Source organism: Helianthus annuus, chromosome 5 (genome assembly GCF_002127325.2).
Source record: "Helianthus annuus cultivar XRQ/B chromosome 5, HanXRQr2.0-SUNRISE, whole genome shotgun sequence".
Lineage (NCBI taxonomy): Eukaryota > Viridiplantae > Streptophyta > Magnoliopsida > Asterales > Asteraceae > Helianthus > Helianthus annuus.
Genome location: NC_035437.2, coordinates 129,636,247 through 129,663,563, shown reverse-complemented (window position 1 = coordinate 129,663,563; position 27,317 = coordinate 129,636,247). Strand labels below are relative to the sequence as shown.

Sequence of the window (27,317 nt, the reverse complement as noted above, 5' to 3'; positions counted from 1 at the left end):
TATATATATATATAAAACCGAAAAGGTAATTTTTGACCAAACAAACAAATCATCCATATGAAATAATTTTTCAAGATTTCCTTATGCATGTAAGAAAAATAATCTTGAAAAACAAAGGGATAACCATATTAAAATTTTCGGCCATGGGGTTTTATTCAAACCCGAAACCCGAAATTTTTAATCTATTGAAGCATGCACTCATATAAGCGGCTCTAGATGCCATTGATGGGATTTTAACATGTTTATCAAAGCAATTTCATTCATATGAAATAAAAACGCAGCGGAAATAATGTTTAAAACATGTTACTTTTATAAGATATAAAATCATTTATATGCAAAATCCCAAAACCCGGATCCATATATGAAAATGCATACTATCAAACACAACCATAGGATGTTTAGAAAACTACCTTCTTGGAGTAAAGAACTTGAAACGGATGATACTTCTTGAATGGTTGCCTTCAAGAGTAGAAGACCTCAAGCTTGTATACCCCAAGCTTCCAACAAACACCACGAGACTAGCTAGGATTTATAACACTAAAGATAAAAAACCGAACACTTGAAAAACACCTTATGACTGAAAATTTTGAGAGGATGAATACTAGTCTTCTCTTTTAATTTTGTCATCTAAATGTTTATATATAACCATGAGAGAATCTTGCCACCCATTGTGCCCAATCAAGAGATGTCTTCCACATGCAAAAGCATGTAAGATAATTGGCCAGAATATTTAGGGAAGACCACCCAATGAAAACACATGCAAATGCATGAAATACTATTGGACCAAAATACTTTTGGGAGTTCCCATGAGGGGGGGCGGCCTAGCTTAATTTTTTATAAAAAAAAAAATTCAATTTCTTTTATAAAATAATTTAAATCTTGTTTAATTTTATAACTTGTATAAAATATAACATCATATGTTATAAGACTTATATAACTTTTATTATGTTATTTAACCCATTAAATAACAAAATAAATTATTCTCTCAAAATAAACTATCCATATAATTTATTAGTTTCTCAAGTGTAATTATTTAGAAAACCAATTTCTAAATATTGTAAGTGTTAATATTTATTTGTTTGATCATATCACAAATAAATATTTAAGTGTTTGTCTAGCTTGTATTTGGGTATGACTCGACTTGGATCATAACGTACTAGCCACATCAATCTAATATGTGTCTTGGGCATACAGACTCCAACAGTGATTTCACAGTTCCTAAGTGTATTGCGGTGGTGATTCCAAGGATATTTTGACGTGCAGACTCCTTCGAGACAACAACATGTTCTTCTTCATTTGTAGGGTCCATTCAAAGAATTTTTCGTTTGATATTGTCAAACTGGCGATCGATTTCATTTAGGAATTGATTTTTTATTACTTTGTGCGAAGTTTGTTATATGTGGCATTGTCAATTGGCGAGGTTATGGGGTTCGGGTCTCTCCGATCAATCTCTCCCCATATCCCTTGCGTTATAATCTAGAAGTTCTCAAGTGGAATTCCATCCTGCTTAATTCCATTTGCCTTTACATGCAAGCTTACCACTGCTGTATTTGGTTACGAGCTCATCCCACAAGGATTTAGCCGTGGGAAACTCGGTGAGATTGCTTGCGATAGCCGGTTCAATGTTTTGTATCAATCATGAGAATAGTACGAGGTTGTCTAATTCGCATTGCTCATACCCGTCTGTTAGCTGAGGTGACTTGGTCTCGGTTCACTGAGTAAAAGAATCGACCGAGAAAGTGAGAAAAGTGGTACCTGACTTAGGGAGATGTGGAAATGAACGTGGACCCAGTAACTTTAAGAAGTTATTTTGTTTTCAATTAAATAGTTTAGATGCAGCTTTGTTTTCAGTTAAGACTATTCCGTTCAGTTTGTTTTTTTCTTCCCTATAATCGCAAATTTGAGCTCAGAAATAAACCAGAAAATTGCCCCATTTCTTGTGTTCTTTTTTGCTGTTTTAATTTTGATATCCAACATTTGGTATCAGAGCTTCAAGGTTCAACGTGCATGCCCAAATACCTCCGTTAAACGATGTCAGTTGTGGCAACTACCTCTTCAACACCGAAGGAAACTAACTAAGTTTCTCTTCAAATTCCGACACTCACACCAACGAATTACACTACTTGGGCCATCAAGATGGAGGCTATGATGGATGCTCAAGGTTTATGGGAATCTGTCGAACCGGTAGAAGGAATTGCGGTCGACGAGAAGAAGAACAAAACTGCAAGAGCATTTATCTTTCAAGCGATTCCGGAGGACGTCTTGTTGCAGGTGGCAAAGAAAAAGACGGCTAAGGAGATCTGGGAATCGTTGAAGACGAGATATGTTGGTGCTGCTCATGTGTAAAAGGCACGCTTACATATTCTTACAAGTGAGTTCGAAAAGATGAAGATGAAGATGAAAGATGGTGAGTCGATTGACGAGTTCGCGGGAAGATTGAGTGGGTTGGTTTCGAAGTATAACAGTGTCGGTCCTACACTTGAAGATGAAAAATTGGTGAGAAAGTTGCTGGATGGGGTTCCGGATATGTATCTTCAATTTATTGCCTCTATGGAGCAATATTCGGATGTTGAGACGATGCCGTTTGAAGAGGCGGTTGGCCGATTGAAAGCGTATGAAGACCGTCTAAAGCTCCGTCAAGGTAACTCGAGTGGCGATAATGGTTTGTTACTTACAAAAGCAGACAACCACTTGAACACAAACAGAACAAGCAAGGCTCCATTCTCGGGCAGCTGGGGTAGAGGTTCATTCTCAAATGACCGGGGCGGTAGATCAGCTTCAAGGGGATGAGGAAGTACTCGAGGTAGAGATAACCGGGGTGGTTACACAAACACTCATGACGCAAACCGAAAGCCAAAAGATAGGAAACATATTAAGTGTTTCAAGTGTGAACAATTTGGTCATTACGCGTCTGAGTGTGACCAAGAAAAGAAGCGAGAACAGGAGATTAATTTGACTCAAGGAGAAGAAGACGAGCAGTCCTTATTATTAAGTATATGCGGAAAAGAAGAACTGAAAATGGTTCTACTTAATGAAGAGAAAGTGTTTCCAGGGAAGTTCGAGAAGGATGAAACGAACCAAAATTTATAGTACCTAGACAACGGGGCCAACAACCATATGACGGGTCATCTCAGATTGTTTCCTGAATTGGATCAAAATGTGACCGGTCAAGTTCGATTTGGTGACGGTTCGAAGGTACATATTAAAGGGAAAGGTACAATCGTATTTGATTGCAAAAATGGTGATCAGTTTGTAATTTCAAATGTCTATTACATTCCCGCTCTTCATAGAAATGTCATAAGTCTTGGACAAATGACAGAAGAGGGGTATGAAATAAACATGAAGCAAGAATATTTAAGGATGTATGACGGTAGAAAACAACTTGTCATGAAAGTAAAAAGGTCACCTAACAGATTGTACAAGATTTCTCTAAAATGTGGAAAACCAGATTGTCTTGCTATGAATTTAGAAGAAGATGTGTGGGTTTGGCATGCTAGAATGGGGCACGCAAATTTTGGTGTACTTGAAGACATGAGCAAAAAAAAGGAGCTGTAGTTGGTATGCCGCATATCTTACATCCAAAACAAGTATGTGAAGAATGTTTAGTAGCTAAACAGACCCGTAAACCGTTTCCGAGTGAAGCTCAGTGGAGGGCAAAGAAGTCGTTGGAACTTATACACACGGATTTGTGCGGGCCCATAACTCCACAAACATGGGGCGGTAATCGGTATTTTCTATTGCTTGTTGATGATTGTACGCGATATATGTGGGTTTATCTGTTGAAATCAAAAGACAATGCTTTTTGCTCAATTTAAGAAATTCAAGAAACAGGTGGAACGAGAAAGCTCACAGAAAATTAAAACACTACGAACTGATCGCGACGGTGAGTTTACCTCACATCAGTTCAACAATTATTTCCAACAAGAGGGGATTCGACGCCAATTGACGGCTCCCTACTCACCACAACAAAATGGTGTCGTAGAGCGCCGATACAGAAGGGTGTTAAGCATGACGCGATCACTACTGAAAACAATGAAGGTGCCAGATGCGTTGTGGGGGGAGGCAGTACGACACTCTGTCTACTTGCTGAACCGAATCAAGACCAAATCGGTTAAAGAGACAACTCCATATGAAGCGTGGAGAGGTAAGAAACCAAAAGTTCATTACCTAAAGGTCTTTGGATGCGTCGCTTATGCCAAAGAGGTTTCGAATAAGGATAACAAGCTCAGTGATCGTAGCGTTGGAATGGTGTATCAGGGTGAAGAACCAGGTAGCAAAGCTCATCGTTTATTTTACCCTAAGAAAAAGAGAATTGTAATTGCACGTGATGTTGATTTTTATGATAAAAGGCAGTGGCCTTGGAAGGAAGCCCAAAATAAAGAGCCCATGTTACAACCTAGCTGGGCTAAGGTGGTTGTTGAAAGTGAAGCTGGACCTAGTCCACAAGATGTGGAAAACATTAATTTGGAAGATAACGTTATGTCACCAGCTTTACCTAATAACCCCAATTCCCCTTTGTTTGAGTCTCCAGGTATACAAGAGTCACAGGGGAGCACTTCAGTGGAACCGATTACTGATTCTCAAAATTCAAGTAATGAAAACTAAGATAGTAACAAGTCATACGAGCACACACCTGTTCAAGGGTTTCAATCGATTGAAGGGGTTTACCAAAAATCAACTGCTATGTCTAATGAGGAGGTACGAAATTTTTATGATCAAGAATTGTGTTGATTAACGATGAACCAACAACATATGATGAAGCAGCGAAGGATTCACAATGGATAGAAGCTATGAAGGTGGAATTGGCTGCAATTAACAAGAACAAAACCTGGACTTTGGTTCAATTGCCTCCCAATCAAAAAGCAATTGGACTAAAGTGGGTTTCAAACTGAAAAGAGATGCTGATGGTAAAGTGGTTAAGCATAAAGCTCGATTAGTCGCGAAGGGGTATGTTCAACAAAAGGGTGTTGGTTTTGAGGATGCTTTCGCACCGGTTGCCAGGATGGAAATAATTCGGTTGATTCTGGCCATTGCAGCAACAAGTGGGTGGCTTGTATATCACCTTGATGTCAAGTCCGCCTTCTTGAACGGTGACCTCAAGGAAGAAGTATATGTATCTCAGCCAACTGGTTATGAAGTCAAAGGTAAGGAGAATCTGGTTTATAGGCTGAACAAAGCCTTGTACAGGTTACGACAGGCGCCAAGGGCATGGAATGCACAGTTAGATAAACCTCTCAAAGATTTTGGCTTTGTTAAGTGTAAAAATGAGCAAGCAATTTATGTAATTAAGAAAGGGGATTCGTTGTTGATTGTGGGTGTGTATGTGGATGACATAATTGTCACAGGGTCTAGAGAACAAGATATAATCAGTTTCAAGAAGAAAATGAAGTCCATCTTTGATATGAGTGATTTGGGTAGATTGTCATAGTACCTTGGTATTGAAGTGGAGCAATAGGAAACTGGGGTGATTCTAAAACAGTCGGCTTATGCTAAAAAGATACTTGATTTGGCAGGGATGGCGAACTGTAATGCAAGTCAATGGCCAATGGAAGATAAATTAAAGTTGACAAAGGATGAAAAAGGGAAAGATGTCGACCCAACGCATTATCGACGACTTATTGGAAGCCTTCGTTATCTGATTCACACACGTCCCAATCTTAGCTATTCGGTTGGTGTTGTAAGCTGGTTCATGGAGAGGCCTAAAGAGAGTCATCTTGCAGCCGTGAAGCACATACTAAGGTACATTAAAGGAACGATTCATTACGGGTTGAAGTATCGGTCCGGGGAGATGGAAAGTTAGTCGGATACAACGACAGTAGCTTTGGAATGGATGCAAGTGATGGAAGAGGCACTACAGGTACTAGTTTTTACTTGTCAGGAAATGCTATAACTTGGGTGTCGCAGAAACAACGTACGGTTGCACTCTCCTCGTGTGAGGCAGAGTTTATGGCTGCAACTGCAGCTACCTGTCAGGCCTTGTGGCTTCGAAATTTGACCAGTGAGATGACTGGAATGGAGCCTCAATGTGTAAAGTTGTTGGTTGATAATGAAGTGGCAATAGCGTTGATGAAAAATCTCGTATTCCACGGTCGTAGTAAACACATTGATACTAAGTATCATTTTATCAGGGAATGTGTAGAACGAGAGCTGATTTATGTTAAGCATGTGGATGGAAATTTGCAGAAAGCTGACATTCTTACCAAGTCTTTGGCTAGAATCAAATTTGGCGAAATGAGCAGCTTGATTGGGATTGAAGACCTCGGAGACACAAGTCAGGGGGAGAATGTTAGCTGAGGTGACTTGGTCTCGGTTGACTGAGTAAAAGAGTTGACCGAGAAAGTGGGAAAAGTGGTACCTGACTTAGGGAGATGTGGAAATGAACGTGGACCCATTAACTTTAGGAAGTTATTTTGTTTTCAATTAAATAGTTTAGATGCAGCTTTATTTTCAGTTAAGAGTATTCCGTTCAGTTTGTTTTTTTCTTCCCTGTAATCGCAGTTTTTGAGTTCAGAAATAAACCAGAAAATTGCCCCATTTCTTGTGTTCTTTTTTGCTGTTTTAACTTTGATATCCAACACCGTCTTCTGTCCGTTTGGGTAATGTTTGATTTCCTGTCTAACGGCCAAGAAGTGATTTTGATTTCCCTCCAATGGCTACTCGAATCATCGAGCCCTTTGTGCATAATTCTGGCTGTTGAGTTTGAGGCTAATTTTCAAACTATTTCTGAGAGGTTGTGTTTGGGATTTTTCATGGGATTTGATTCCATTGTGAAGGTTTTGGGATCAATATTGTTCTGATTGGTTAAGCTGGTGTCGGAAGACATGGTGGTTTTAAGAAGATTTTATAGGTAGATGATGAGCAGTTTGTGAATCGGTCCAATAAAACCTTCACAATGGAATCCATATTCAACAATACAGTAATTCATGCATTATTCTATGATTGAGCAATATTGAGCAGTTTGTGATATAGTGTTAAAAGTAAGCCCAAACAGACTAGAAGATTCGTAGCCTTATTCTATAATACTGTAATGCATGCATTGCATCTGCAACTCAATTCGTTAGGAATAAAAAATAAATAAGATAACTAATCAGAAACCAAAGTTTTTGTTTGGCGATTACATATCTGTGTATAACAAACAAAAATTTCTCCCGAATGAATCAAGCTTCCAATCTGCGAAAACTTCATAAGCTGATCGATGAAACTTTTTCAAAGAAGTATAAAGTCAGTAAATATCTTTTTAATCCTTGAACGAAATTTGCTTCGAAGTGTTATGAATAGTGCACAATGTTTGATTTGGTGTATATTGTTCTTAATAATAGAAGTTTAATATATATTTTCAACGTTATTGCAAATTGTTCCGGATAAAAACATACTGGTTTATGTACATAAATTGTAACTACATGTCAATTCTTATGTCTTCTCATGCTTCTTATGAAAAAAAAAAGTCATTTTTACATGAACATCACCCTGGGTTGTGTTACCGGTTTAATAATTTAAAGAAAGCAATTAAAAACAACTTTGTTGATAGTGGGGTTGAATGGATTGTAGTAATTTATGTATCCGTTATTTGTTGAAATGACGATTATACCCTACATGGGTGACTATTTAATTTAAAAAGTAAGAAAATAATTATTGTTATAATAGTAAAATAATAAAAATATTAAAAACTGTATATTACTATTATTATAATAATAAAATGCTATTAATTAAGTTTTGTTTTTAATATATGTATAATTATGGTGCAAACCACCACTAGATGTTACATGCCGACTAGTTTTCATGACCAACATGAAGAAGGTAAATCATATGTTCCATAGTAACCCGGGTTATATGCTATCAAGGGACAATGATGCCCAAACCTCCATAACAGATTTCAACCTTCTTTTCACTCTTGTGGGGATGATGTAGATCAATTGTAAGACCATGTGTAGTGGAAATGTGAGGTGGGCGTGAAGTTGCCCCATAATGCACCGTACACCACCTCCAGGGGCATGATCTTCATTTTTTTTGCACAACGCGTGTTTGTGAAAATGCCCTATCTCAATTGAATGGACCAATAGAATTTTTTGCTTTTGTTTTTGTTTTATTTTTCTAAAAAATAGTAATAGCGGGGTAATTATTGCAAGGGCATTATACCACTACAACCCTTTTTAACTTCAAGCTCCGTAATGCTTATTTACTGACTAGACAGTCAATGTCAAATAATATCCAAGGGAGAGAGTTGAAGTTAACCCACCACTACACATGTTGTAACACGACACATTGGTTGCTTTTGATGATGCCAGCAAATGTCAAAGGCTATATTTTGCTACCTTTTATTTACCTTTAATTACTTCATAGTTTAATGGATATATTCCTTTGTTTATTAAATTCAATTGTGTAGTAGACAAGACATGGAGTGGGACATGGATCAAGGTGTTTGCCGAATCATAACTACATTCTTTGAATCCAACAGGTCATTAATCGGCATATCAATGCTTAGATTTTGAAAATAGGTGACGTTCTTTGTGTACATTTTGGTACATAAAATTACAATTAATATCATCTACCTGGGCTCATATATATCCTCTAGCTACAATTATATATGTTAGTCATGGATTAATGATAGGAGGAAAACTATATTGACACCAAATACATAAATGTTCGAATATTTTATATGGGTCTATAAAAAATTAATTAGATATTTCTTATGTGATTTGAAAATACTAGCTAAATTTTAAAGTACTAATATTATCAAAACTGTTAAATTGTAAAGAAAACTTATAATTGGTGTAATATGAAACAAACGAATTCAAGGGCCCACATGGGTAATAAAACTTTGTAAACTCCTATTAGAATTGCATAATTAAACTATTCATAATTAAAATGTTACATATTTCATATAAGATCAAATATCTAAATAAAATACATAAGGTTTGTCTTTATTAATTACTAACGAAAAGGCTCCTATGTGATCTTGATCCAGTCCTGTCCTCATTTCTCACTACTTGTATAATGTGTAAAAAGGTTTCGGGATTAACTTAGTTTGCATTTTAATTTAATAAAATAAACATGCAAGTTCATGTGTACACATATATAATGAATAATAAGACAATGAATCATGGATAAAATAAACCAAAACCAAATGCTTGTATCCCACACCCGCAAGGACGTGATTAAATAAAGTAGCGATACCAACTTCTCATAGTAATGAAAAATGGTCATCCCACAAAAGAAAGTGTGAGGTGATACCACATTCCATACTCATGAGGAAACGCCGTGAATCCACAATATGCTTACTTGACTGAATTCAATAACTAAAACACAATAACCGAATGAACACATAACCAAATAATACATGAACTACACACTGATATTGCATGCTTGATAATGATTAAAAATGAATAAGAAAAATTGTGATAGAATGATACACCCCAAAAAGTTAATGCACAAGGGAGAATATAATTTACTCACTGTTTGTGAAGATTCGATCCACTAAATATACAACCACACAATTTGTGAAATTTGACAAGATATTTATTGTAAAAATTGATATAACAAACCTTAAAGATTTATAAAATAAATAACAAGCAACAACTCTACAAAATTGGGTTCTCCTATTTAGAGACTTAAAATACCCAATTAAATATTCAGAAAAATACCCAAAACCAATAGTTTTATTTTCTAAATCAATTAAATTGTAAATAATTACAAAAATAATAATTTAACAGGCTAATCATTCAATAAGTGTCAAAATTATTCCAAATTATTAGAAACTCATTTAGTGGAATAACAAATCTAGTTTTACGAGCAATTACAGCCCGTTTCCTGACATATTTCCTTTGAGCGATTCTCCCGACGAAAAAGGAAAACAATTGAAATTCTTTTAAAAATTCAGAATATTAATATTTTATGTAAAAAATAAATTAGTAACAATGTTTAAAATATTTATATTGATTTATTTTGTATTTTTAATTGATTTTCTACATGATAAAATTCATGAATTATAAATATATAAGATTATAATATTATTATATTCTTTAATCGTGTGATAAAGATTATATCGAAATTTATGATTTACTTTTTTATATATTTAACCCGTGTAATACACAGGTTTATAACACTTACAAGTTAAGATATGATAGTTAATCTGGATTTTTTTTAACCTTGTGTAATACACGGGTTTATAAGCTAATGTCCTTTATATTTTAAGTTACCTCTTGTATTAAACAAGATTTGACTAAAGTGCCCTCATGTAAGGGGCAAGTACCAGGATTTTAAGGAATAACATGGATGGAGTTAATTTTAGGGGCGAAAAAAGTGAGGAAAATAGCATTGGTGGTTGAAGTGTCATAAAATTCCTTTATGAGCTGATAGAGTTAAAGTAACTTAACCACATGCGCCAAAAACGTAATTTACTTTTTCATTAAAAGAAATAAATCCAATTTGCCCTATTAAGCAAGACACGTAACCGAACTTTACATATAAAATTAACGGTCGTTAAACAACAAGACATAAACTTTCACAGCATATAAAGGATCAACTTTGTCGGTTTGTTATATTTAGGATTAAAAGTGAAATTCACAATATACCTAAAGGTCGAAAACTCTAATTTACTAGTAAAAGAATAACTTTATTTACATTATGATAGATCAAAATGATATTTTCTATAATAGTTTGGTTCCATTTTGTAAGCTCTTAAAATTCTTAGGGTAATTATAGAAAAATTTGCATTAGGGTAACACCCACAGTTCCTATTTAAACGGACACATCCTTGCCCCAAAGATGGAATCTCTTTTTCGGTACAAATGTAAGAGCTTTTATTTAATTTACTTTTATCTAATTTAATTTGCCTCGTAATCTTTCTTTACATTTTTAAAAATCACTTTTTGTTTTCAAAAGTACTAATGTGAGAAATTTGGTTTAATTAATTGTATGGATATGTATACCTTGATTTTGTTGGTGTTAATGTAACATATACACGCATACTAACTCTATCGGTTTGAAAATTTAAGAAATTCATTACCAAATACATTTTTAGAATTTTTATTTTTGTATAAGCATGTTCTAGAATGGATCTATAAACAAATGAAGAAGAATTTGTAACAAATATTTTTTGTGTTCCTTATTTGATGTGTAGTGATGAGGATTTTTTGTTCCTTAATTGACGTGAAGTTAGGAGGATTTCGTGTTTTTTTTTTGTTTTGTTGCTTATAAATGATAGGTTTGCTATTATTCACCGATCTCACATCACTTTGACGTGTAGTTTTGAGGATTTTATGTTTTTTGCTTGTTTTGTTGGTTATAAATGTTAGGTTTGGTGTTATTCACCGATCTCACATCACAAACGGGTCTGGCTAATCATTTAGGAGCAGACTATAGCATGTTGATTGTTCATGGCGTTTCAAGGGCTCAATTGAGAAAGGTAAAATCCAAAACCATTCAAACTACATGAGAAAGTAAAGGCGAAATTGCAAAAAAAAAAAAAAAAAAGAAAGAAAGAAAGAAAAGAGGAATCAAGCGATGTTGTAAATTTAAAAATAAAAAAATATAGTTTTATATAATTTGATATGGATTAAAACAAAATTATAATATTAAGGTGTGATTTTTACTTAACAATGATGATCTATATATATTACCACCTAAAGCCTTTTGACATGGTAAATTATATTATATAAAAAAATAGAAAATAATTCAAATTTTATTTTTGTTTTTATTTTTTCGTATGTATTTAGATTATATAAGTTTGCTTGTCATATGTCAGGCTGGTATATCTCAAACGTCTCGATGAAACCCGCGATTGGTGGTGTGTGAGGTAAAGGCACACCTATTATTGTTTACTAGTTTAATAACTGTATAGTTGTCCTATACAGGGTTGCCTACTCAATAAAAAAGTAAACCCTATGTCTGGACCCTCAAATTTTTTAGATCCTCATTTTGAAGTATCATGTATTTATATAAATATAATAACGGATATTTATATATGCAATTGGTTTAATTTACCTACACATAACAATTGGAGTACGATTTTTCTTCTAGATAACAATTGAAGCTTTTAATTCTATTGAATTCAAAATGATTTGGCTTTTCATCATATTTTAACACCATATTTTTGAGATGAACCCGCATAACCCTTATTTCAAATGTTTGAATGTATTATTTACGTTGAACAAAACCGGTGGACATGCCAACTTTATCTTGACACTCTTATGCATGATTTGCAGGTCGTTAAGTACATCAGTGCATAGAAACTTGCAGTCTGAGGAGCTTGAAGTGTCATGTTGCGTGTTGTTTGAAGAGAACATTTAATATTATGCATTTTAAAACAATATGGTTTTGGTTGTTTTGAAACATTTACTTTTGCTTCCGCTAAATACATACTTTTGTTTGAAACGTTTATTTTGGAATACACTATTCATGTTGGATATGATGATTGTGTTTAATATTGTTTACTATTAGTTCGACATGATTAGTGGCTAGATCTAGATACGTCACACGCCTCGCGATAAAACCAGCATATGGTAATTTGGGGGTGTGACAAAATAAACCAAAACCAAATGCTTGTATCCCACACCCACAAGGGTGTGACTAAATGAGGTCGCGATACCAACTATCAATGTTTTGACATGGCCAAGATCACGGTAAATCATTTTTTGCTATGGAAGCCAACATTAGCATCATTTTTTGCTATGGAAGGCAACATTAGCTAAATCATTTTTTTGCTATGGAAGCCAACATATGCATATAATAACCTAAATAAAAATACTAACTTTTTAAATGAAAAATCAACCCTGCCTTGGTTCTAGTAACACGCAGATTGCAAGTTGACATTAGACCATTAGACCATGTGTAGTGGTTAAGAAAAATAATGCCCCCACCACGGGACATTATCCGACACGTGCCAGTCCAGTCAGCATGGGGCGTTATTGCAAAAGTGACGTAGTGGGAATAATGGCCAAATAATGCCCCTTCCAATCATTAAACAAAAAAAAAAACCAAAATAATTTCTCATTGGCCAGTCAAACCCAGTCAACCCATCACAATCCAAAAGTGGCGTTTTTATAAACACGCCTAACCCATTTTTTTGAAAAATAATGCCCCATAATGCCCTATGTAATGGGGTGGGGGGGGGGGTTGGATTTTTTTCAAAAATAATGTCCCACTACGGGTGGTCTTAGGGATAGTAACACCCAGATTGCAAGTTTTGACGTTAGACCATGTGTAGTGGTTAAGAAAAATAATGCCCCCACCATGGGGCATTATCCGACACGTGGCAGTCCAGTCAGCATGGGGCGTTGTTGCAAAAGTGGCGTAGTGAGAATAATGCCCAAATAATGCCCCTTCCAATCATTAAACAAAAAAAAAAACTAATTTCTCATTGGCCAGTCAAAACCCAGTCAACCCATCACAATCCAAAAGTGGCATTTTTATAAACACACCTAACCCATTTTTTTGAAAAATAATGCCCCATAATGCCCTGTGTAATGGGGTGGGGGCGTTTTTTTTGGATTTTTTTCAAAAATAATGCCCCACTACGTATGGTCTTAGAGATCAACGGTGTCAAGTGGTAAACAAATTCTATGCATTAGACACTTTGGGCGCTACCACCCATTTACTGACAATCAAAACTGACAATCACAATCAAAACACTAACGTAACCATCAAAAATAAAAAATTAAATCATTGCAATTCTAATAAAATTCTTTCAAAATTACCAGAGTGATTGCATGAGTTGAGATTTTAAAGGTTATTCGGCTCCTTGCTGAATTGAACGCTCTGGGTTCCATTACCGAACTCCCTTACGTGAATCGCCATTTCTGCTACTACTTAAGCCTGTGTTAATTAACAAATTTAGATGAAATCATACATCAATAACATATAGTTTGAGATGAATTGATATTCCTCACCGTCTAGGATTTTGCTAAGGCGGCCTTGTGGTGTCCAATTCAACTGCCAATCACAATCAAAATCAATATATGTGATGATGATACACCTTAATAGGCAGTGAAAATAAACAAACGAAAGCGTTCGGTACTTTAAAAAAATCGAGATCAATTTGATACATTGAGCAATACAATATCGATTAACATTGACCTTAACACGAAATCGGCAGACGGCTTCTGGGAAAAGACGGAGGAAGACAAAGAATGGACCAAAATCTTATTCAATTTGAGTTGAGTTGAGTTGTGATTATCATGAATTAAAAATTTGAAGAGAATAATAGAGATATAAATAATAGGAAACCCTTTCCACTTTCCATTATTAAAAGCCTCACTATAGGGTTCTTTGAATGTTGAGGAATGAAAGGAATGTCTGATAAGTTTCGACATTACTTCACATTTCTCATATGTATTTATTGTAGCTTTTGTGTGAGTAGGAGGTAACATAAGACCTTTCATATGTCATCTTAAATAATGTAGAAATTTTAATTTTAATTCAATTAATAAATTATGGTTTGAGAGATGTATTAAATGGGATTCAATTTTCATTTAAGCCAATTCAGTTTAATACTATATGGTCTGTTATCTTGCTTTAATTTAATATTTTATGATTAATTAAATAGTTATGTAGAAAGATAACTTTATCCCTAAACTAATCTCATTTAGTATTGTACTATAAGCATTAAAACTTGCAATATTGTTTTAAGTACTGCATTTAAAACATCATAAATGTTGATTTTAAAACAGAACATGTAACTAAATTTTAGATTATATATAGATATAGATGTTTACATATTATTTTGGCATCAAAATTAGAAAGACATACAATGATCTGTAACAAAATTAATCATAGATCTCACATAATGGTTCAAGTTTAAACAAAAGTTCAATTTATCGGTCATGAGAAACACAGTGGGTAATGGAATGGAGATTTCCTTTTGGTTTGATTGTTTGTTAAGAAATGATCCTTTTCATCTTCGATTTCCGCATCTTTATTGTTTAGAGTTGGAAAAAAGTGCCCTGTTAACTATAGAAGAGATGCTTGCTAGTGGGAGGGTTTGGAAGTGGCGTAGGGAGATTCGTGGGGGAGTTGAAGCTCAACAATTCGACGAATTGTGTCGTATTCTAAATGGGTTTATTTGGGTCGAAGAGGCAAACATATGGTTGTGGTCTTTGAATGGTGATAGTGATTTTACACTGAAAGAGACTCGAAGTCATAGTGATTATCCAAAAGTAACCACCCTACGTTTCATGTGAACTAGGTTTTGCCCGCCCGCGTTGCGGGTTATTAAGCTGAATATTTCTTTCTCATAGCATATACGTCTGTGTTTTAGTTACTTGTACATACTACTCATAACACGATCTCAAAAAAATTACATTGAGTAAACAAAGTAAAACAAAATACTACCATACTTTTGCTAAAAAAAACTAAAACGATGGAAAAACTACCGCTTGGCATGACGAATAAAAATTAAATCGAGCCAAACAATTAAAACAAAACACTATAACCATAGTCTTCTAAAAAATATTAAAACGAATTTTATACTGGGGGCAAAATCGTAAATAAACACAAAAAATCATGTCGAAATGTAAATCAACTTAAGTTTATATCGACACGTAAATAAAAATAAAGACTTAAAACTCGATTAAAAAACATTTAGAAAGTTAAGGGGTTGTAAGAGTAAATGCTGAAAATTATAGGGTAAAAATAAAAAAAATAAAAAAGAAAAAAAAAACAAAAAAAGAAAAAAAAGAAAGAAAAAAAAAAAGGAAAAAAAAAATGACAACACCACTATAATAAAGTGGTGTTATCAATTGATAAATATAATAATAATAATAATTCGAGTTTGCATGTAACACATTATATGTGTTATGCAAAACCTTTGCAGCATTCGTTAAGGGCATCGGTAAAGTGTAGAACTAATCATATCTTTTAGGTTGACACCCAAATAAGAAGTTAAATAGTATGATAGTTTGTAAGTTGAATCGTTTTGTTTGATGACACATGCCGTTTACTTATGAAGTTGCTTACAACTCACTCAGGTATCACGAGGGATACAAAATTCAGTCTAAGTTGGGTGTATTTACATGGATTTTGAATGTAGCTTCTGTTGTCTATTATTCCTTTATCATTAAATATAACAATCATAAATGCTTGATATACAACTTACTTTAAGATATAAACAACTCATGGTATTTAAGAAAAGTCTATAAGTTAAGTCGTGTGCAACATGACAATTTGTGCATGTATGTATGTGTGTGTATATAAATATATCTTTATAACTTGAGAATTTCAGTAAACATTTTTTAGATATTCACGAACTGGTCCTAGATTTTTCAAAATTTAATACAAGGTAACATTAGGGTGGAGGCAGTGGCGGATCTAGGATTCGCGTCAAGCTGTAACGTTTTAGAAATAAGCAGTAACGAAATCGAAAAAACGTCAAATTTTTCCAAAATTTACACTAATTTTACACTACCGCCGGAACGCCAAGCCGTAGCGGACGCCACCCCTTACTATATGCTACATCCGCCCCTGGGTGGAGGGTATGGTCAATCATCCTACGGTGTTTGAGTGAAATCCTACCCAATAATATTTGACATGTCAACTCCCCATTCCACTCCCCATTTTACACTCAATCAGGGGGTATGGTTAATCACCCTAGGGTGTTTGAGTGATTCTCGTTTTTGATTGGTTGTTCTCTCCTCTCTCTCTCTCTCTCCTCCATCACTCTTCAATAATTTCGGTGACTACACACCGAATTTGGTAAACTCTCACCCACTCACCGCATAACTCAATCAAGTGGAGGTGGTCACCGATCGGTGACTCCCACTCACCGCATATGTCAACGAGCATTATACCCTCCACCCTTAGCTTCTTATTAAACTAGTAATAAATGCTTAAAATTTCTCATCCTACTTTGTTAAAGCTCTTAAAACTTAGATGTAGAGATTTCGTATAAACATTTACGTTAAAAACTCGGGTAATACAAAAAACTATAACATGATTTCGAAACCGACAAATATGTATACAATACAAACGGCTAACTCAAAAATGTACTTTAGTTTTCCGTTACGAGACATGATCATACACTTCGTTAGGTATAATTATTGGACCCCCGTCATCCAATACCATTTGTAGGATCGTGTTGGTGACCCGAATGAGTCGTTCAGAGGAGTTTTTATCTGTTTCAGGTGCGGAAAACAAGAAACAGACTTAGAAATAGTTTGATCTTCACTATAAACACTTCTTTGATTGATTTAACAATGATTACACGCAAGAATCAAACCGGCAGCACCTCGGTATGATTTTTAGGAACTGTTCAGACTAATTTCGCTCGAAAGACAAATCCTCTATATATAGTGTTCTGATTCCGCTTGGAATGACTTCAAGCGGAATAAGAAACAAGTTGATTTCGCTTGAAATGTCACAATACACTTTCAAGCGGAATCTCCTCTTCAAGCGAAATCACAATAAAATCAACCTTAAATCTCCTATTTTCTCGTACAACGTGCCCTGATCTAACCTATCTAGTACAAGACTCGATAGAAGACGAAGTCGACAGATGCATGCACTAACAGACTCCCCGTCAGATGTTGACGAGTCTTACTGTGTCGAGTCTTTGCAACTTCAGTCTTGAACAGTCTCTGGACTTCACTCTTTCAATCAGCATCAACAGACTCCCCCTAACAATGTGCTGGCATTCCTTAAGTTCATCAGCATCATCAGTTTCAGGGTCGAAATCTGACTTTCACAAGTTCAAGATCTTTGCCTTGCTCAAACTTTGTCTACAGAATCAAAACCTGGCTCATGCTCTATCTACAGAATTCTCAGGTATCGGAACCTGGCTCTTTAAACACAAGCTTCTCAGGATCTATCAACCTGGCTCAGACTTACACCTGCACAATCTCTACCTCAAAATAAACTTCACAATTTCAAACATTTTAAATTTAAAAAATTAGACTCCCCCTCAAATTTAACTATACTCCTGATGAACCATTTGAAGATTTGATAAAAAACATTTGTTTTTTAAACACAGACTCCCTCTCACAAACAGTCATCATGTTTAGCACTTGGAATTTTGAAAATCAGCTTTCCAACACCAGTTGTCAAAAAACTTTTTGGATTTTTTTAATAAAACAAAAAATGCAGTAAAAATATTTACAGACAATATTTTTGTGAGTTTATGTAAAAGAATCATATCAGTTTATGAGACAAATCACTAACACCGTTAAGCTTTATTTCATTTTAAGTTCTAAACAATTCACCTAGACCAGTATATTGATCCACTTAAATTTTCACACAAAGTTCAGTTGTTTCGAGATACGAAATTAATGTCTTAAGAACTTAAACTTATCCGTGTGTCCCACCACTTGAATATACTCACGTATCCAGATCCCAATATTCAGTCTTACAAGTGAGTATACCACAGATGATATCTGTAAGGGGTTAGATGCGAAAACGTGAGAGCTCAGGTCAGAACTTCCGTTCAGCAGAGAGATGACGGTTCGACTTTAGGTGTGTCCCCTTTAGAGGATCTTTTCTTCAACATCACATAATTAGCATTTTTCAATGTTTCATCATTTTTTATGCTGAGGGCGATGCTTTTTCAAGCATTTGCAGAAAGTATTATACGGGGACTAGGTCAGAATTTCCATTCAGCAGAAGTCCCGGGATAATACCCCAGATATTACTGAGCATAAAGACCTAGTATCTCAGAAAGAGCGACCTTTCAAACAAGATTTCGGGGGTTACCCATATATCCAAGAAATTGTTCCCCACGATATAAGCAAGTTTGAATTTAGGTTTATATCTCGTCACAATCTATTAAATGTGCAAAAACCTACCGACACATCCACAGTAAGATTGTTTATCGTATTTTTACTTTCCATTTCTTTAGCGTGTTGTGATCGCCCACTGCTGTACTATCATTTCCTCTTTTTTTCACAACAAAACTCTTTTTACATTTTATCATGTTTTTGGCTTTTTCAAATTTTCAAATGTTTTTGGATTTTCTGAAATTTTTACTCCCCCTAAAATGCAAACACATTTAAAGAAAATTTAAAACAAACTGTACAAATAAAATTGACAACTGATATCGAATTGCTTCAATTCGCCATCCTCCTGGCATAAACAATCAGAACTCCCCTTTTCAACAAACTATTTTCTCATTATGATTTCAAAACACTTAACTTTGTTTTAATTAAAATGATTTTTCCGGAAAATGCGTTTGTTTTTACCATTTGTAGGGACTGGTTCATCATCTTGTTCATCAATCACATATCTGAGGATTACATCAAGTTCAATTTAATGACCTTGACGAATCACTTATACAACTTGTAAGAACAAAACTCTACCAGTTGTAGGAACACAATCACCTGTATCAAGTGTAGGAATAAAACATCTACACTCAATCATTTTACCAACTAGAATGCCGATTCCTGCTTCGCACTTGCCAACCTGGAAGCTGCGGCAAGTCACACTTTACCTATAAAATTTAAACACATTAAAAAAATTCATTCACAAAATCAATTATCAAGAAAGATGCCGATTCATGATCCACGATTACAAACTTGGGATCTCCGGCAAGTTCGGTTTTACATATTAAACACAGACATCCAAGCCTCAGCAAGCTTGGATGATAGCTTATCAAGTTCACTTTCAGTCAGGGTATATGTTGCTTTCTTTGTTTCATAAAACTCTTTTACCCTTTTACTTTTCTATCAACCATTTTTCCAAAAATCCTTTTCACACTTCCATTAAACTTTTTATCGACATCAAATTCTTTCTTTTTAGAATAGAATTGATTAGATATCTCAACCTTACCAACTTTTGATTTAAAATTTTCAGACCTCAATGATGGAAAGTTCTCATCATCCATTGGAGGTACTAAGTTTTCCTTTTTAACTTCAACCTGTGGCTCCTCTGTGGAATCAGGTTCATCGCCGACTTTTTCAGAAACATTCTCAACAACCCACACTTGGTTGTCTTTGGCTTTATTTTTGTAAAAATTTTCCTTTGAACTCTCACCAACTTCATAAGTCGAATTTTCAAAAGTTTTGAAATTTTCAGTTGGTTGTTCAACATCAACAACTTTTTCTTTCAGTTTTTCAGAGACTCGCTGTTTTGTCTTAGTAATTGTCAGACAATTCGATGCAATGTGACCAGCTTCACTGCATTTAAAACAGGTTCGAGTCTCTATTGGATGAAACACTCCAGATCCTTTTCTTTTCTTCTCAGCAAGAAACTCCTGATTTGATTGTTTCCAGAACGGTTTCTTCTGTTCATCCTCAGCACTTCCACCTGAAACAAATTCTGTTTTTGTTTTAGAATTTTTCTCATTTTTATAATTTTCTGGTGGAATAAAACCTAATCCTTTCTTTTTGAAATTACCATTATGGTTTGGTTTCTTTTGAAAACCAGAACCAGAATTGTAACCCTTTTCTTGTTTAATCGTTGTTGTACTCTTGAAGTGTATTTTTTAGGTTTTCCAGTAAGATTTAAATCTTTTATTTCAGAAATATTAATTTCTGTCATTTTGAAAACCTTTTTAATCATTTCAAAACGAACACTTCTTACTGGAAACTCTTTGTCAGAATATAATTTGTCCGAATTATTTAAAGTGTATGCTACTTCAAATGTTTCATCATCCAAATTTGATTTTGATAACAAAAACTCTTTACTCTACGCCCGTTTAACCATCGGTTTTGAACTGTTGACTGACGAACTTGACCCTCCAGACACAGACTTTGACTCAGACTCCTCATCAGTATCCAACACTTGATCGACCACCTTTTTGATTAACTCAGACTCATGATCAGTGTCAGACGATGTGAAAGTGACGTCAATGTTTTCTGGTAATTCATCAGTTGTATCGGTTTTTAACTTTATATTGACTGCCTTTTTGACTTGCTCCTCATTTGGTTTTCTGGGAGAAGAACCTTCCCAGATCGGAGGCAGACACTTGTTATAGCTAACAGTCGGTTTCTTACCAGTATCTTTTTTCTTTGGCTTGTCATCTTGCACTACTAGAAAAGGGGACAATTTCCTACAGAAATTTCCTACACAATTTTTTTCGTCACAGATTACAACACCTTTATGATGAATTTCCTACAAAAAAAAATTTCATGATTTTGTTACAAATTTTCGATGCATCCATGACGAAAAACAAGAAAACCCTAATTAATTGAAATTTGCGTCACAAATCTGTCAGAAATAACCTACAAAAGGTTAATTATTATTCTTTACTGAATAAATATTTATATGAGCCAAATAAATAAGGGAAAATAATATCGTTTCCTACAAATTTGTGACGAAAAATAAGAAAACCCTAATTAATTGACAGTTGCGTCACAAATATATCAGAAATAATATCGTTTCCTACAAATTTGTGATGAAAAATAAGAAAACCCTAATTAACTGACAGTTGCGTCACAAATCTGTCAGAAATAATATCGTTTCCAACACATTTATGACGAAATATTTATTTTTTAATTAACTTAAACCATCCGTCGGAATTCCGTCACAACTTGTGACAAGTTTCCGACAGAAAATAAAAAAAAAACCTATTTAATTGACAGTTGCGTCACAAATCTGTCACAAATAATCTACAAAAGGTTAATTATAATTGTTTACCGAATAAATATTAATATATGCAAAATAAATAAGGGAAAATGATAGCATTTCCTACACAATTCTGACAAAATATTTATTTATTAATTAAAATAAACCATCCGTCGGGATTGCGTCACAACTTATGACACATTTCTGACAAATATTCTTGTATCAATACAATTTCCTATGCATTTATGACAAAATGCTTAAATCCAATGCAAATTGTCATAAAGGCGTAGGAAACAATCCATGTATCAATACAATTTCCTACGGATTTATGACAAAATATAGATTCATAAACCATCCGTCGGGATTGCGTCACAACTTGTGACACATTTTCGATAAATATACTTGTATCAATACAATTTTCTACGCATTTATGACAAAATGCTTAAATCCATTGCAAATTGTCACAAAGGCGTAGGAAACAATCCATGTATCAATACAATTGCCTACGGATTTATGACAAAATGCTTAAATTCATTGCAAGTTGTGACACATTTCCTATGACATTTAAGGATTCGTCACAAATGTGTAAGAAACAACCTATATAATTATTCTTATTTTAAATATTAAATGTACGTAACTATGTAGACGTATGCATATGAGTATAACATGAGTATCTATATATATATATGTATTTGTGTATGTCGGTATGTGTACGTATATGCACGTTTGTATCTATATGGGTATGTATGTATGTGTGTATGTGTGTATGTAGTATGTATGTATGTATGTATGTATGTATGTATGTATGTATGTATGTATGTATGTATGTATGTATGTATGTATGTATGTATGTATGTATGTATGTATGTATGTATGTATGTATGTATGTATGTATGTATGTATGTATGTATGTATGTATGTATGTATGTATGTATGTATGTATGTATGTATGTATGTATGTATGTATGTATGTATGTATGTATGTATGTATGTATGTATGTATGTATGTATGTATGTATGTATGTATGTATGTATGTATGTATGTATGTATGTATGTATGTATGTATGTATGTATGTATGTATGTATGTATGTATGTATGTATGTATGTATGTATGTATGTATGTATGTCTGTATGTCTGTATGTCTGTATGTCTGTATGTCTGTATGTCTGTATGTCTGTATGTCTGTATGTCTGTATGTGTGTATGTGTGTATGTGTGTATGTGTGTATGTGTGTTTGTGTGTGTGTGTGTGTGTTTGTGTGTTTGTGTGTGTGTGTGTGTTTGTGTGTTTGTGTGTATGTATGTATGTATGTATGTATGTATGTATGTATGTATGTATGTATGTATGTATGTATGTATGTATGTATGTATGTATGTATGTATGTATGTATGTATGTATGTATGTATGTATGTATGTATGTATGTATGTATGTATGTATGTATGTATGTATGTATGTATGTATGTATGTATGTATGTATGTATGTATGTATGTATGTATGTATGTATGTATGTATGTATGTATGTATGTATGTATGTATGTATGTATGTATGTATGTATGTATGTATGTATGTATGTATGTATGTATGTATGTATGTATGTATGTATGTATGTGTGTATGTGTGTCTGTATGTGTGTGTGTGTATGTATGTGTGTATGTGTGTATGTGTGTATGTGTATATGTGTGTATGTATGTATCCCTCTTTTCACGTGCCACAACCACCCGCCCCACAACCACCCTCTTTAGACACAATTACTTTCACTCTTTTAATTCCCCGATCGTCTGCAAGTTCGTCGGAGTATTCCACCACCGGCCACCGTTCGAAACCTGAGTTCACTTTGCAACCCGTAAGCTTGCTTTACGCATTTGTGCTCAGTTTTATTCAAGGAACAATACCCCTAATATAATATTTGCTAAACATCGTATGTATTCCTTGAATTGGGGTATTATAAAAGTTAGAGTTTATAAGCAGTTGATTTGGGAATAGGGATGAATAAATAAAATTCGAAGCCAGTCAGCAGTTGTAGAGAAGGGGCACAGTTTGCTTGTTGTTGGCTTTGCACGAACAGATAGACTAAAAATAAATTAGTATGTGAAGGGGTAGTGGGTTTATAAGCAGTTGATGTGGAGGTGCAGTGGGTTTATAAGCAGAATAAAAATAAATTAGCAAGCAAACCCACTGCTGATTGGGTTTATAAGCAGACTAAAAATAAATTAGCAAGCAAAAATAAATTAGTATGTGGAGGTGTAGTGGGTTTATAAGCAGTTCACTGAAGTTCGTAGACATACCCAATGAATAGTTGCAGAGAAGGTGCAGTGTTTATAAAGCAGTTGATGTGGAGGTGCTTGCTGTTAGAGAGAGAAAACTAAAAATACATTAGTTTTTTATTTATTTTTAATTATAGGGGTAATTTGGTCATTTAACAAATTTTAACAAAATAATTCTAACAGTGTTAGAAAATTGAACTCAAATGGTTAAGTAAAGTGGCTATAAGGACTCATGGCGTTAAACATTTTGATTTTGGACTCAAGTGGTTAAAACCCCTAAAACACAGGGACTCAAAAAGTAATTTATCCTAATAATTATTACTATATAATATATAAAAATCATATAAATACTATGTTTGTTTAGGCTCACGAGCTGGCTCGATCTTGTTAAGTGAAGTTCTGGATCGAGCTCGTTTAAGATCGACTCGTTGTTAGTTTTTTTTTCAATTAAATCTAAGTAGCTCGCGACTAGGTTGACTTATTTACACTTTATTCGTGGTTGAACATAGTATAGATATAGCTTAAATAATGATAAACTAAAGTTTTTTTATACCTATATTTTTTCTTTAGATATATTATATAAGTATTATTTTATTATTTATAAACTTATTAGTTTTTATAAATTTATCTTTCATCAAATTACTAAATTAGTGATTTATTTAATTTTGTATAATTTAAATTTATTTAATTTTGTATAATTTAATTATAGAAAATAGTTCCAGCTTAACATTTTCACCCAATTATTCTTCCCCCAACCCAATTCCCGCTTAACATTTTCATATTTCACCCAATTACTCTTCCCCCCAAAACTAGGGCTATTCCAGTGCCTCCCATCTCAGACTACACTTCACATTTTGCAAAGCTAGGATTACTCCTGTCTCAGACCACCGTCCACCGTCGACCATCTATTGTCGTTTATTTCTCTCCACCACCGTTTGTTTGTTGGCTTCCTTGCTGTGACGCTTGCCCCTCGACACACTCGACCCTCACTTGTTTGTTGTTGTCCAAAATATCAGGTATACGGTTGTTCATAGTCTTTATTTGCTTCGATTACACACTAATTATTGCTTGTTTGATTCGATTATTTACAAAAGTATCAATTTCACGATTTGGAACCCTAGCACTTGTACCAGCGGCTCGCATCTCGACATGTACCAGTGCCTCCTACTCAGAGCACATACCTTGGTCTATCGTTTGTCTTCTGGCCAAAACATCAGGTACTCGTTTGTTTATTTACTTTCTTTGTGTTGAATTCCCATTAATTATAGCTTGTTGCTTCAAATTTTGATAAGGTATATAGAACAGACCTGTTGCTTTAACATTGCCTAAGCTGTTGTGATGTCCATTTTTTAGTTTAATTGTAGGCAAATATTGATTGGTTTTGTAGTTTCATGAAGAAAAAAATTGTTTATTAAAATAAAGCTCGTTTGTTTATCGAGCCTGAGCCCGAGGCTCACATGTGAAGCTCGTTAGGCTCGTCGAGCCTTATCGAGTCTTAGTGTAAACGAGCCGAGCTTATTTAAACTTGTTTACAAGCCGGCCTCGAACCTAAAAATAAACTTATTTAGTAAACGAGCCCGAGCCCGAGCTTCACTTATCGAGCTCGCGAGCCTAAAAAGTCTACTATTTATATTATTTTTATTTAATATACTAATTAATAGATAATAAACTAGCCGAGCCCAAGCCGAGCTCGAGCTTGAGAAAATACAAACGAGCCGAGCTCAAGCCCGAGCTCTCATAAGTTAATCGAGTTCGAGCCTGGTCGAGCGCTGGCTCATATTCGGTTAGTTGTTGCTTTTGTAGAATAACGATTTTATTGTTCAATTAACGTTCTTCCACGGGAATTTAAGAAAGAGATCCTTCATGCTTGTCTTATTGCTCGGCTCTTTTATACCTAAAGGTATTTCAATTAGAATATAACTTCTTTTATGTATATGTATATCTCTATAGATTTGTATCGATTTATTTACTTTCATGAAAATTGTTACCAAATTCTTTTTCTTCGTCATTGGCTTCTAGAACTTTCTTTGACGTGAACTGCTAAATTAAATGGCAGTTATTGAGTTTATAATACTTTTGTATGGTTACCATTCTTTACAAACACATCGAGTAGCGCATGCATTGTGGAACCAAGGACGCAATGTGTTGGCTCTTGCACTACAAAGTCGAGTTAGCGAGGTAACATTTGTGTAAATGTGGTCAATTTATCTTATTTTTGGTACATTTTTGTAATTTATATAATGCAAGTTGCTTTTTATTTACAAACTTCTACTTCTGTCTAGGTATTTGGAGTCGATATACATCCAGGTATTGTTTCAAAAATGATTTCCTAACATAAATACTATATTTTTATTGGATTTTACCAATAACTGTTTCTCTTTTGTGTTCACAACTGCCAAAATCGGGGAGGGGATATTATTGGATCATGGAACGGGCTTGGTTATTGGAAAAACTGCCGTTAATTGGGGATAGAGTTTCACTAATGCAGGTAAGTTCAGTTTATAGCTAATTTAATCAATTAATCTGCATGGTCAGTAAAGTTAGCCATCTCAACTATACACTTGTGAGCGTAAATATTGTTTTTACAAGGTATAACCTTGGGGGGAATTGGGAATATTAAAATTGGTGAAGGTGCAAGGATTGCTTCCTGTTCCCTTGTTATTAAAGATGTTACAAATTTCTGGGCATGTGTGATTGAACAACTTTTTAGGCTCAAGTTATGCGAACCCGAATGGTTGATTTTGAAGCTCGGGTTGAAGAAGAAAGGAATCTACTTGCATCTCGTCTTGAAGAAGAAAAGAATCTACTTGCAACTCGTCTTGACGAAGAAAGGAAGCAAGGGAAGAACTTCAAAAACAACTTCAAGAATTTACGATAAATTGGCTTGCTCCCTCTAGTTAGTTGTAGTTTTTTTATATCTTTTTTGAATTACGTTGAATTGTATTAGCTTACGGTTTAAACATATTGGATCTTGCGTTGTGACGCATGATTTTTGAATTTATGTCATAACTTTGGTGAATTTTGTAAAACAGGTTTTTGGTATTACAGATTATTTCTGGAATTTTTCGCCAGAAAAATGCAGCAATATTAATTATTTTTTTTACAGTATTTTTTTATTTAATAAATTAGGTGGTTGGAAATGTGTCACAACATAAATAGCTTTTGTCGGAAAACGGTCAAAAATAGTAGACCTTTTTTCTTTATTTTGTCAGAAATTTGTCACAAAACATACTCCAGTTTTGTCAAAAAACCATCACAAAAATACCCAGTTTTCGTAGGAAATTTGTAACAACACTTCTTATTTATTTGTTGGAAATGGGTCACAAAAAATACTCAATTTCCTCGGAAATTTGTAACAACATTATTTGTAGAAAATTGGTCACAAAAAATACCCAGTTTCCTAGGAAATTTGTAACAATACTTCTGATTTATTTGTAGGAAGTGCGTCACAAATAATGTTGTATTAAAATTTGTTAAGTTTTTTTGTTTTTTTTTTGGTCAGAAATGTGTAGCCAAAAAATAAATCCTAAAAGATAATAATTAAATATATTGTAGGAGATTCGT

General features: G+C 34.2%; 2 long non-coding RNA genes across 3 annotated transcripts; both read left to right on the top strand.

Moving 5' to 3' along the window:
• The first annotated feature begins 10,737 nt into the window (after window positions 1–10,737).
• LOC110939145 lies at window positions 10,738–12,406 on the top strand. Its single transcript, XR_002592008.1, has 4 exons — window positions 10,738–10,789; window positions 11,295–11,404; window positions 11,744–11,794; window positions 12,204–12,406. It is a non-coding gene; the product is annotated as an uncharacterized LOC110939145 (long non-coding RNA).
• A 12,112-nt stretch (window positions 12,407–24,518) lies between these two features.
• Window positions 24,519–26,795, top strand: LOC110941267. Of its 2 annotated transcripts, none has more exons than XR_002593949.2 (5): window positions 24,519–24,769; window positions 24,848–24,970; window positions 25,867–25,931; window positions 26,036–26,241; window positions 26,464–26,795. It is a non-coding gene; the product is annotated as an uncharacterized LOC110941267 (long non-coding RNA). The 2 variants fall into 2 exon arrangements; XR_002593950.2 differs by having other exon boundaries at window positions 25,810–25,931.
• Window positions 26,796–27,317: the final 522 nt, after the last annotated feature.